This window comes from Eptesicus fuscus, chromosome 11 (genome assembly GCF_027574615.1).
Source record: "Eptesicus fuscus isolate TK198812 chromosome 11, DD_ASM_mEF_20220401, whole genome shotgun sequence".
NCBI classification, from domain to species: Eukaryota; Metazoa; Chordata; class Mammalia; order Chiroptera; family Vespertilionidae; genus Eptesicus; species Eptesicus fuscus.
In genome coordinates this window covers 31,662,778-31,672,676 of record NC_072483.1, presented here as the reverse complement: position 1 = coordinate 31,672,676, position 9,899 = coordinate 31,662,778, and the positions used below count along the sequence as shown (strand labels likewise).

The 9,899-nt window shown below is 41.3% G+C and overlaps 1 non-coding gene across 1 annotated transcript; it reads left to right on the top strand.

Moving 5' to 3' along the window:
• Positions 1-8,775: 8,775 nt before the first annotated feature.
• On the top strand, positions 8,776-8,939 carry LOC114230503 (U1 spliceosomal RNA). Its single transcript, XR_003616429.2, has one exon. It is a non-coding gene; the product is annotated as a U1 spliceosomal RNA (small nuclear RNA).
• Positions 8,940-9,899: the final 960 nt, after the last annotated feature.

The window sequence follows — 9,899 nt, the reverse complement described above, 5'->3', positions numbered from 1 at the left end:
TTCCCTACCCCCCTCCCCAGTGTCTTTCGTCCATTGGTTATGCTTATATGCATGCATACAAGTCCTTCAGTCCTTCACTTGATCTCATTTAAGGGTATTAATGAAGCTTTGACCCCTCCCAAATTGCATTTTTAAATTCCTTTCTATAAAGTATTATTATTATTTTTTTAAAATTTCTTTATTGATTAAGGTGTCACATATTTGTCCTCATCCCCCCATTCCCATTCCACACCCCTCCCCACGGATGCCCCAACCCCCTGTTGAACTTAACCGTTGGATAGGCTCATATGCATGCACACAAGTCCTTTGGTTGATCTCTCCCCCCTCCTCCCAACCTCCCCTATCCTCCCTCTGAGGCCCGATAGTCCGATCGATGCCTCCTTGTTTCTGGTTCTGTTCTTGTTCCTCAGTCTATGTTGTTCATCATTTCCCCTAGATGAGCGAGATCATATGTCACTAGATATATACTTATAAGAACTGAATGTGAGACGAGCAATAATAGTTATGCTGACAGGCAAATGAATCAGTCTGTAGTGAGTTTCTTTCTGGACCAACAGTTCTTTTGAGACCCAATTTCAATGTCCACCAGTTCCTTATGTGTACATGTCAGCACTGACCCCTCAGCTCTGGATGGTGGACAAATGGTGGTAACGGAGGTCCGACTCCCTCTGGTTTGGTCTCGGCCGGACCCAGGGGCACGGCTTCACCCGGACTAAGGGGCACGTGGCCTCACCCAGACCCAAGGAGCGCGTGGCCTCACCCGGGCCCGGGACCCAGCCTCACCTGGATGGATCCAGGGGCACACAGCCTCACCCGGACCCAGGATCTGGCTTCACCCGTACCCAGGGGCGCAAGGCCTCACCCGGACCCAGGGGCACATGGCCTCACCCGGGCCCAGGGACCCAGCCTCACCCGGGTCCAGGGGCGCAAGGCCTCACCTGGACCCAGGGGCGCGTGGCCTCACCAGGGCCCAGGGACCCAGCCACACCCGGGTCCAGGGGCGCGTGGCCTCACCCAGACCCAATTACTTTCAACAATGAAGAATAAAAAAAAAATACAAAATATTTTTCACATTTTAATACCAAAGAGTTGCCCTTGGCAGTTCAGGCACTGTGGTAGAGATAGGTTGCAAATCTGAAAAACTGTAGAAGGCTTTAATAATATAAGTATCCTCTCACCCAAACCTGGAGAGGTCTGGTCCAAATTCCCAGCCAAGGAAGCTACAGGTAACTTGGTTATCACATGTGCAATAGTCAGTGGTGTGCAAAGCATAAAAACATCTTCCTTAATTTAACCCCACTATCTTTGAACCAGTTTTACTATAAAAAAAAAAACAAAAAAAAAAAAGCTCCTAGAGATAAAGTGGTTTTGGTATCAGTCTTATTTTTAGGTACTGTAGAAAAAAATAATTTGAGTAAAAGTTTGCTCTCTCATTCAATTAAAAAATCTATCCCTCACATCAGAAGAATTTGATGGAAACACATAGGGAGGAAGGAGGAAGTGGTTGTCTTCTTTCCTGTTTCTCCAACTAACAATTCCTCACTGTGTCTTTCAGTCAGCTGCCCCTGGCTCCCCAGGATTGGAGCAGGGATGAAACAACTTGGCCAGGGCTGTTGTTTAGCCTTCTTACCACACAAAATATTGAAATTTAGCAGCAGGGGCAATGGCTATGCCAGTGATGACTCCAAAGCAGCAGAATACACACTTTTCTATGGCCTTGGAACTCTTACAGCTGAGCTAGTTCAGTCCTGGTGAGGGTGGGGAAGCTGAAAGTTTAATTATCTTAAATTCAGGCCTGAGACAGCAAAGGCCCTAACCTAGGGTGAGCAGATGTTTTCTGTAAAGGACCAAATAATAAATATACTAGAGGCCTGGTGCACAAATTCGTGCACGGGTGGGGTCTGACCAGCCTGGTCCCGATTGGGGCTGATCGGGGCCAGGTGGGCTGGGGAGAGGGGATGTGGGAGGTTGGTCAGCCAGCCTCGCCCCTCAGTTGAACTCCCAGTCGAACTCCAGGTTGAGGGGACAATTTGCATATTAGTCTTTTATTATATAGGATTAGGCTTTGCAGAGGATGTGGTCACTTTTTAATAATGCTGCTGTGGCATGAAACAGACATGCAAATTCTGCCAATAAGCAAATAAGTGTGGCTGTGCTCTAATAAAACTTTATTTATGGACATTAAAATTTGAATTTTATATACTTTTTATATATCATGTAAAGTATTCTCTCAAAAAAATTTTTTTTTAAATCATTTAACAATGTAAAAACCATTCTTATCTTGCACACAAAAAAAGACAGTGGGCCAAATTCAGTTCATAAGCCATTGTTTTGGGATCACAGCCTTAAACCAACAGAAAGTCACTGTGTATGAGAACACAATAGTGGGAGGCGATGGTATGTTTCTAGAAGCTGGATCTAGGGATGATCATTAGAGAGATCCAGGGATATTTTGTCAAAGGAGGCACAAAAATATCAGCTGTAATTCTGGAAATGGAGGGGATAAGAGTTTCTAATCCAGTAGCCAGGCCAAAGCAGTGGAGTTGAGGTGGAGTTCAATATAAGGGGAGGAGGAGACTGCCCTTGCTGTCCCTGCTGTAGAATTGGTATGCATGTAGCATATTAGCAGGTTGTGGGATAAGGGCAGGTCCTGGACAATGGAAAGTACATTGTAAGAGCTTCCAATTCTGGGCTACAGTTCAGGTCTGGGCCCAAGTTCTATATAGTAGTTAATCAGAACAAAGGCAAGTGATCTTATTCTTATAACCTGTGCCAAAATTTATAGGAGTAGTGAATAGTGGTTAAGACAAGCTCTGATGTCAGACTCCCTGGGTACCGATCTCATCAGAGGCACTTTCCAGCTTTGTTGCTTGGGCAAGTTGCTTGGAATAATGAGTAGTATTCCTCAGCTCAGTGTTGTTGAGGAAATCATTGCTGGGAGAATCAAAACCATCAACACAGTTTACTACATTAAGCAGATTTTATGATTCCATTGTTTTCATCAGTATAACTTAACTATTCCAAGAAACTCTTGCCTGGAAGATACAAGTTGCAAAAAACTTTATTTATTCCAAGAATTTTCTGAAAGACCAAATAACTCTTCAGTAGGAAGCATCACATGATAATTTTACACCCCAACACTCTTCAACTCCTTTTCTCTAAATCCTCTCTTTGTTGTGCCCAGTAATTCTAAATTATCATCTCATGATCTTTACCCAATTCTAATCAAGCTCCCTGTGTTGAAAAGCTAATCTTAAACCAGGCTTCAAAATTTCAATAATCCCAACATTACCTGTGTCTCTGAGATACTTCTAAGACTCTGTTAAGGTAATGCTCTCCCAAAGACAATAAGAAACTCAGCTTTGTCTTGTCCACAGGTTGTTTTGGTGTTACATCTTGGAGGCAGCATACTAGTATATAAAGCTGTCACGTCTATGCTGGTCCCATCATAAGTACTTTATAAAGATCTATCTATCTATCTATCTATCTATCTATCTATCTATCTATCTATCTATCTATCTATCTATCATCTATCTATCTATCTATCTATCATCTCTATCATCTATTTAGCTATCCTGCAGCATTATTCACAATAGCCAAGAATTGAAAGCAACTTAAATGTCCATTGATAGATAAGTGGATAAACAAAATGTTGTATATAATGGCATATACATACAATGGAATATTATTCAGCCTTAAAAAAAGAAGGAAATTCAGGCACATAGATGAATCTTAAAGACATTGTGCTAAGGAAGTGAGGCAGTCACTAAAGGACAAGTATTATATGATTCCACTTATATGAAGGACCTAGAATAGTCAAATTCATAAAGACAGAAAATAGATGATGGGTGGTTGCCAGGTGCTGAGTGGGGTGGTGGGGTGGTGGATGGGACTTATTGCTTAGTGGGTATGGCATTTCTATTTGGAGGGTAGTTCTGGAGATGGATAGATAGTTGTACAACAATGTGAATGTCCTTAATGTCATTAAATTGTACATTTAAAAAAGGTTAAGATGGTAAATTTTGTTATATAATCTCAAAGGACTTGAGAATTTTTCACTGTTGCTTTCACATGTTCTACCCCTTACTCCTAATTCTTCTTTTATACTCTTCTTGATAAAATCCAAATTTCTCTAATAATGGCTGTACACTCTTCTTGATAAAATCCAGATTTCTCTAATAATGGCTGTACACTCTTCTTGATAAAATCCAGATTTCTCTAATAATGGCTGCTAATCTATAAGTATGACTCTATCCTCAAACCTAGCTGCACTTTGGCCAACACCCTTCCTGCTAAAACCCATAAAATAGTCTGCTCTCCTCCATCATATTAGAACAATCTCCTTTGGAATAATCTAGTTCCCGGCATTTTCTAATAAAGGCTTATGCTAATGGTAGTCTGGTTGATTTTCTTCCACCACATGTATGTGTGTGTGTGCACACATGTGCGTGTGTAATGAGAGAAACAGAGACATGAAGAGACATAGAAATGCAGAAAAACATAGAAACAGAGACCATTAATGAGATTGAAGGTCTGTGATCTCAGTAATTATGGGCTCCCAGAGCTTTCATTGGATCGTCAATCCCTACTCCAGTTAGGTGAAGGAGATTAAGAGGTGCTTAAGGAAGTCAACAATGGCATCTGAACCATTTGACCTTAGTACTTAATATTGAGTTCCACTGACATGTATTGAGAGATCAAAATGTATTAACTCATACTGTGTTCAGGCAGAGCGGATCAGTGAGTAGGGCGATGCTGAGGCTTCAGAGACCCTTACAAATGGAAGGAACAGAAAACCAGAAACAAGGCACTTCTCATGCTTGCAGGTAAAGTTTGAAGACAGGCTTGGTAAGGAGTCAGTGAGGAGTTCTGAGCACTGGTAGTGTCTGCAAGGGGAGTGTGGAACCCAGTGGAAAAAGCCTGCTATGGACGACCAAGAAGTCTTGAGACTGATATTGGTGAACAGACTCTGAGACAGTGGTTGGTAGTACATGAGGGTGAACCAGAGTTGCCCAGACCCCTAGATTTTGGGGCTCCAATAGGGGGATTTTAAAAGCTTCCTGGGACAGAGGACTAGGTAGACTTCTAGCTTGAAGATGGGCATAAGACCTACATTGGATCTTTTGGGGCTATGACGGTTAATTTTATGTGTCAACTTGACTGGGCTAAGGGATACCGGATAACTGGTGGGTCTGTGAGGTATTTCTAGAAGAGATTAGAATTTGAATTGGTGACTGAATAGAAAGGAAACTCACTTATGCAGCTGGCCATCATTTAATGTGATGAAGAACTGCCTAGAACAAAAAAGATGAAGGAAGGGCAGCTTCCGCTCCCTCTGCTTGAGCTGGAACATCCATTTGCTCCTGCTCTTGGACATTAGTGCCTTTGGTCTTAGACTGGGACTCACACCATTGGCTTTTATGGTCCTCAGGCCTTCTTGGGGTTTGAACTGGAACTACCCCCACCGGCGTCTCTGAACCTCCAGTTTGTAGATGGCTGGTCATGGGACTTCTCATTCTCCATAATTGTGTAAGCCAATCTCTCATAATATATCTCTTTTTATATATGTATGTACATTCCATTGATCCTATTTCTCTGGGGAACCTTGACTAATACAAGGGCAAAAGCACTGAATAGAAGCCTTGCCTTTGAAGCTTTGGCTTCAAACAGTAACAATTCTAAAAAAGGTCATTGAGAAAATGTTAACTATGATTCAGCACACTCAATTAAATACAAATAAATAAATAGGGAAAGGTGTTCCTACCTACCAGTTTAGCAAGATTTATTTTAGAGATATTTCAGGTGCAAAAACTTTGGTCTAAAGAAGAAATCTTTGATGATCTAAAAAGTTATTTAAGGGGTGGATCAGTAATGAGTCAGTAATGACAGGTGAGTGAGGTGTAAAAGAATTATGTTAAAGGCTGATCCACCTTTAAATATATGAAAAGCATCAAAAGTAAACATCATGCTATCACAAGTCTCCTTGAAATCCAGAGTTCTGAATGAAGTGACAACTTGGATAAGGAGCAGTGTTCTCCCAGTGGGCATCAACTGGACCCAGTGGTGTTTGCTCTTATGCCCAGCTGTAGAAAGCTCTCCAAACAGATGGCTGAATCTTTTATTGGTACAGTGGCTAGCATTCATTATCTAACTGAGAATGGGGTAAAAAACCTTTTTGTGTTATTCATGTACTACTTTGTATGGTCCAAAGGAGCAGTCACTTAATGGCTATAGAAGGAAAATTAATAATAATGGATCAGACTCTCACCCCATGCAATTAAATAGACGTTATTCTCTATTGAGTTATACAGCATAAGAATCTCACTTAATAACAGTAATAAATAATGGGGTAATTTTCATGCCAGCTGCTAACGGTTTTCTTGCTTCTAACCAGGGTTTTATATCATTGTATTTCTACCTTTAGGAAACAATGACATTCTCAGACCTATTTTAAATGTCTGCACGTTTTGCTTTTTATTGCTACAGTTTTTATTGGTTGTCTCAGAGTCCAGGGTTGAATTTTCAGGTCCCTAAGAGGGAAATGTGATCAACACAGTATTGTTAACAGAACTTGATGTGACTATTATGGAGGGAGTTCAGTATTTCTCTCCCAAAGATTCGGGGACTTTAGCATTTGGGAGACTCTGAATACAAGGCTCTTTAAGGTGATTTGTATGATATTTGGGGAATCATTGTGCCAATAATGATTATTTTGCTATTGGTTTGCATTTTTCTTTGGTGTTATGGACTGAGTAACTAATGACATTTTAGTAGGGTAAGCTTACCTTGGTTCTGAATCTAAGAGAACATAATACATTGGAGGGATACACACACACACACACACACACACACACACACACACACACACACACACATATAGGAGGCATAAATATAAATATATAATTCTGAAGATAGCTCAGAAGACTAAAAGCCCAGTAGAGTCTATGTGTGGCCTTATAAATATTACCTTTTTTCCTCAGGCTCCATCCCTGTGCCATCTTGGGATCTTTGTGCTACATTTGTTTTACCATCACTCTAGTGTTCTAGATATGAATATGCCTTAACCTCAATTGTCTTGGGATTTATAGGTAGTTGCTTTCTACTTCTATTTTAACATGTTATTGTTTGGAAGCTACTTGAGTTGGTTGTATACTTGTTTGTTTTTTTGCTAGACAACAAACAGTTCCTTTATCTTTTTTTCTATCTCACAAGGTGAGTTATTACTCCTAATTGATACAGGTAGAAACGGAAACACAGACATCTCTGTGCCCAAGTTTGCAGAGATGGTAGGTGCAGAGCCAAGATTTGCATCCAAGCAGTCTAGCTCCAGAGTCCATGATCTTAACATGCTCAATTGCCTCGCTTATAAACAGCTAGCATGATACCTTAGATATGGTTTACTTAATAAATCATTTTGCTCACAAAGGTGGTGTAAAAGCATGAGATGACATTACTGTGAAGAGAGGCTTTTTCTTAAGAAACTAGAGGCCCGGTGCACGAAAATTTGTGCACTGGAGGGGAGGGGGTCTCTCAGCCCGGCCTGCCCCCCTCTCACAGTCCGGGAGCCCTCAGGGGATGTCCTACTGATGGCCTACCTCTGCGGGAGGCAACCGGGCTGATCAGGGGAAGGCACTACCCCCATCACCCCATCACCCCACTGCTGCTGCCACTGCTGGCTGCCACAGCTGCTGGCACTTGGCCCTCGCAGCCACCACAGCTGCCTGCCCTCGGCCCTCACAGCTGCTCTGGCTTTGTCCGGAAGGACGTCCAGAAGACATTCGGTCTAATTAGCATATTACCCTTTTATTAGTATAGATGGGACAGATATGTTCCAGGATACTCTCCCAGTGCCTACCTCTCTGCAGGTGTGTGACTTTCTTTTTGGTCCTTTCTTCCCCAGAGATGCTGCTGTAGGTCTCTGGATCTCCCAAAGGAGAAAAGGGAATACCCAACTGCACCTGCTTGTATGTGCTTGGAAATATTCCTAACATATACCCTCAGGCTCTAGATCCAAGCAGCTCCCCTTGTAGATAACTTCTGTGGATCTCCCTTGGCAATGGGATTGTTCTTATTCATGAACATGGAGTAAGAACAGCTACCATGTTCTTAATATTCCTGAGAGTAGGGGAAATAACAGGAAATTGAATCATTCTTTTATATTAAATGATCCATTCTGCTGAACAGAACATTTACTATACTACTTTGTTTACATATCCTCACAGTCTCATTCCAAGACTTAACAGTTTTTCAATTACAAAAGAACACTTGGAAAAATACTCTGCCACATTCCTCCAGAATGTCTTCCTAGTGGCAATACAGATGGAGAGTAAGAGACTAATTTTGGATCCAGACAGACGCTCTTTTGGTTTTCTGAATGGCATTTTCCTAAACAAACTGCTAAACCTTCAGAAATAAAACCTGTGATGTCTATTACAGGTTGTACAGAATACACATAAAAGAGAAGCCAATACTCGCTGTCAGAAGGATTCTGATATGCCCTGGCTGATAGGAGGATGTGTACTTGTGAGATCAACTAAAGGAGAGTTGGAAAATATTTAAGCTCTTTTTTTTTTTTTTATCCCCACTCATGGTAAGTAAATAAGCCTTTGTAAATAAACAAATGTCATTCATCTAAGAAGAATTCTGATGGCAGATGCAATAATTGCTATAGGGGTTCTAATAATTATTCCTTAATTATTCTAAAAAAGAATACATTTTTATTAGGATGAGAAAGTCCTGTGGCTCAGGGACTTCTTTAAAAAAGGGTTAAGACTTATACTTACCTGGCAGGGGAGATACCATGATCACGAAGGTGGTTTTCCCAGGGCGAGGCTTATCCATTGCACTCTGGATGTGCTGACCCCTGCAATTTCCCCAAATGTGGGAAACTCGACTGCATAATTTGTGGTAGTGGGGGACTGCGTTCGCGCTCTCCCCTGGTTAAAAAAAAATAATAATAAATAAATAAATAAATAAATAAGGGTTAAGCCCTAGCCGGTTTGGCTTAGTGGATAGAGTATCAGCTTGCGGACTGAGGGGTCCTGGGTTTGATTCCGGCCAAGGGCACATGCCCAGATTGTGGGCTCGATCCCCAGTAGAGGGCATGCAGGAGGCAGCTGATCAATGATTCTCTTTCATCATTAATGTTTCTATCTCTCTTTCCCTCTCCCCTCCTCTCTGAATTCAATAAAGAAAAAAAAAAGTTAACATCTTTAAAAAAAAAAAAGTTTAAGTTATCTTGTGTATTGCTCTGAGATTTAGCCCATCCCACCATTACTCCCAAATTTTCCTACGAGTCATATACACACAGCTTCATCAAGAAAGTGTTGTCTAGTTATTTATCTTGGGTATATATGAGTACGTGTATGGTGGAGCTAATCAAAGGAAAGTAACCATGGAAATCAATAACTAGAAGAAAGACTTATAATATAGAACGCACAACAGCATAAGGTAAAAATATGAACCAGACTTGACAGAGAGAATAGTAAGTAACATTCCATGCCCTGAAAAAAATTCTTTTTTTCTTTAAATACTCGCTTGAGGATATCTTTCCATTGATTTTTAGAGAGAGTGGAAGAGAGAAGGAAAGACAAAGAGAAATATTGATGTGAGAAAAACACATCAATTGGTTGCCTCCTGCATTTGCCCTGACCAGGCCCTGGACTGGGGAGGAGCCTGCAACCAAGGTACATGCCCTTGACTGAAATCGAACCGGGACCCTTCAGTCCATAGACCGATGCTCTATCCACTGAGCCAAACCGGCGAGGGCAAAACATTTCTTGAGTCGGACATTAAATTATCTATCAAATATGAGATAGATTTTGAGTACATTTATTTAGATTTTAAAGGTCAGAGTGACCCCAGATGGCATGTGAGTTAAAATTAATCCAACAATGCGT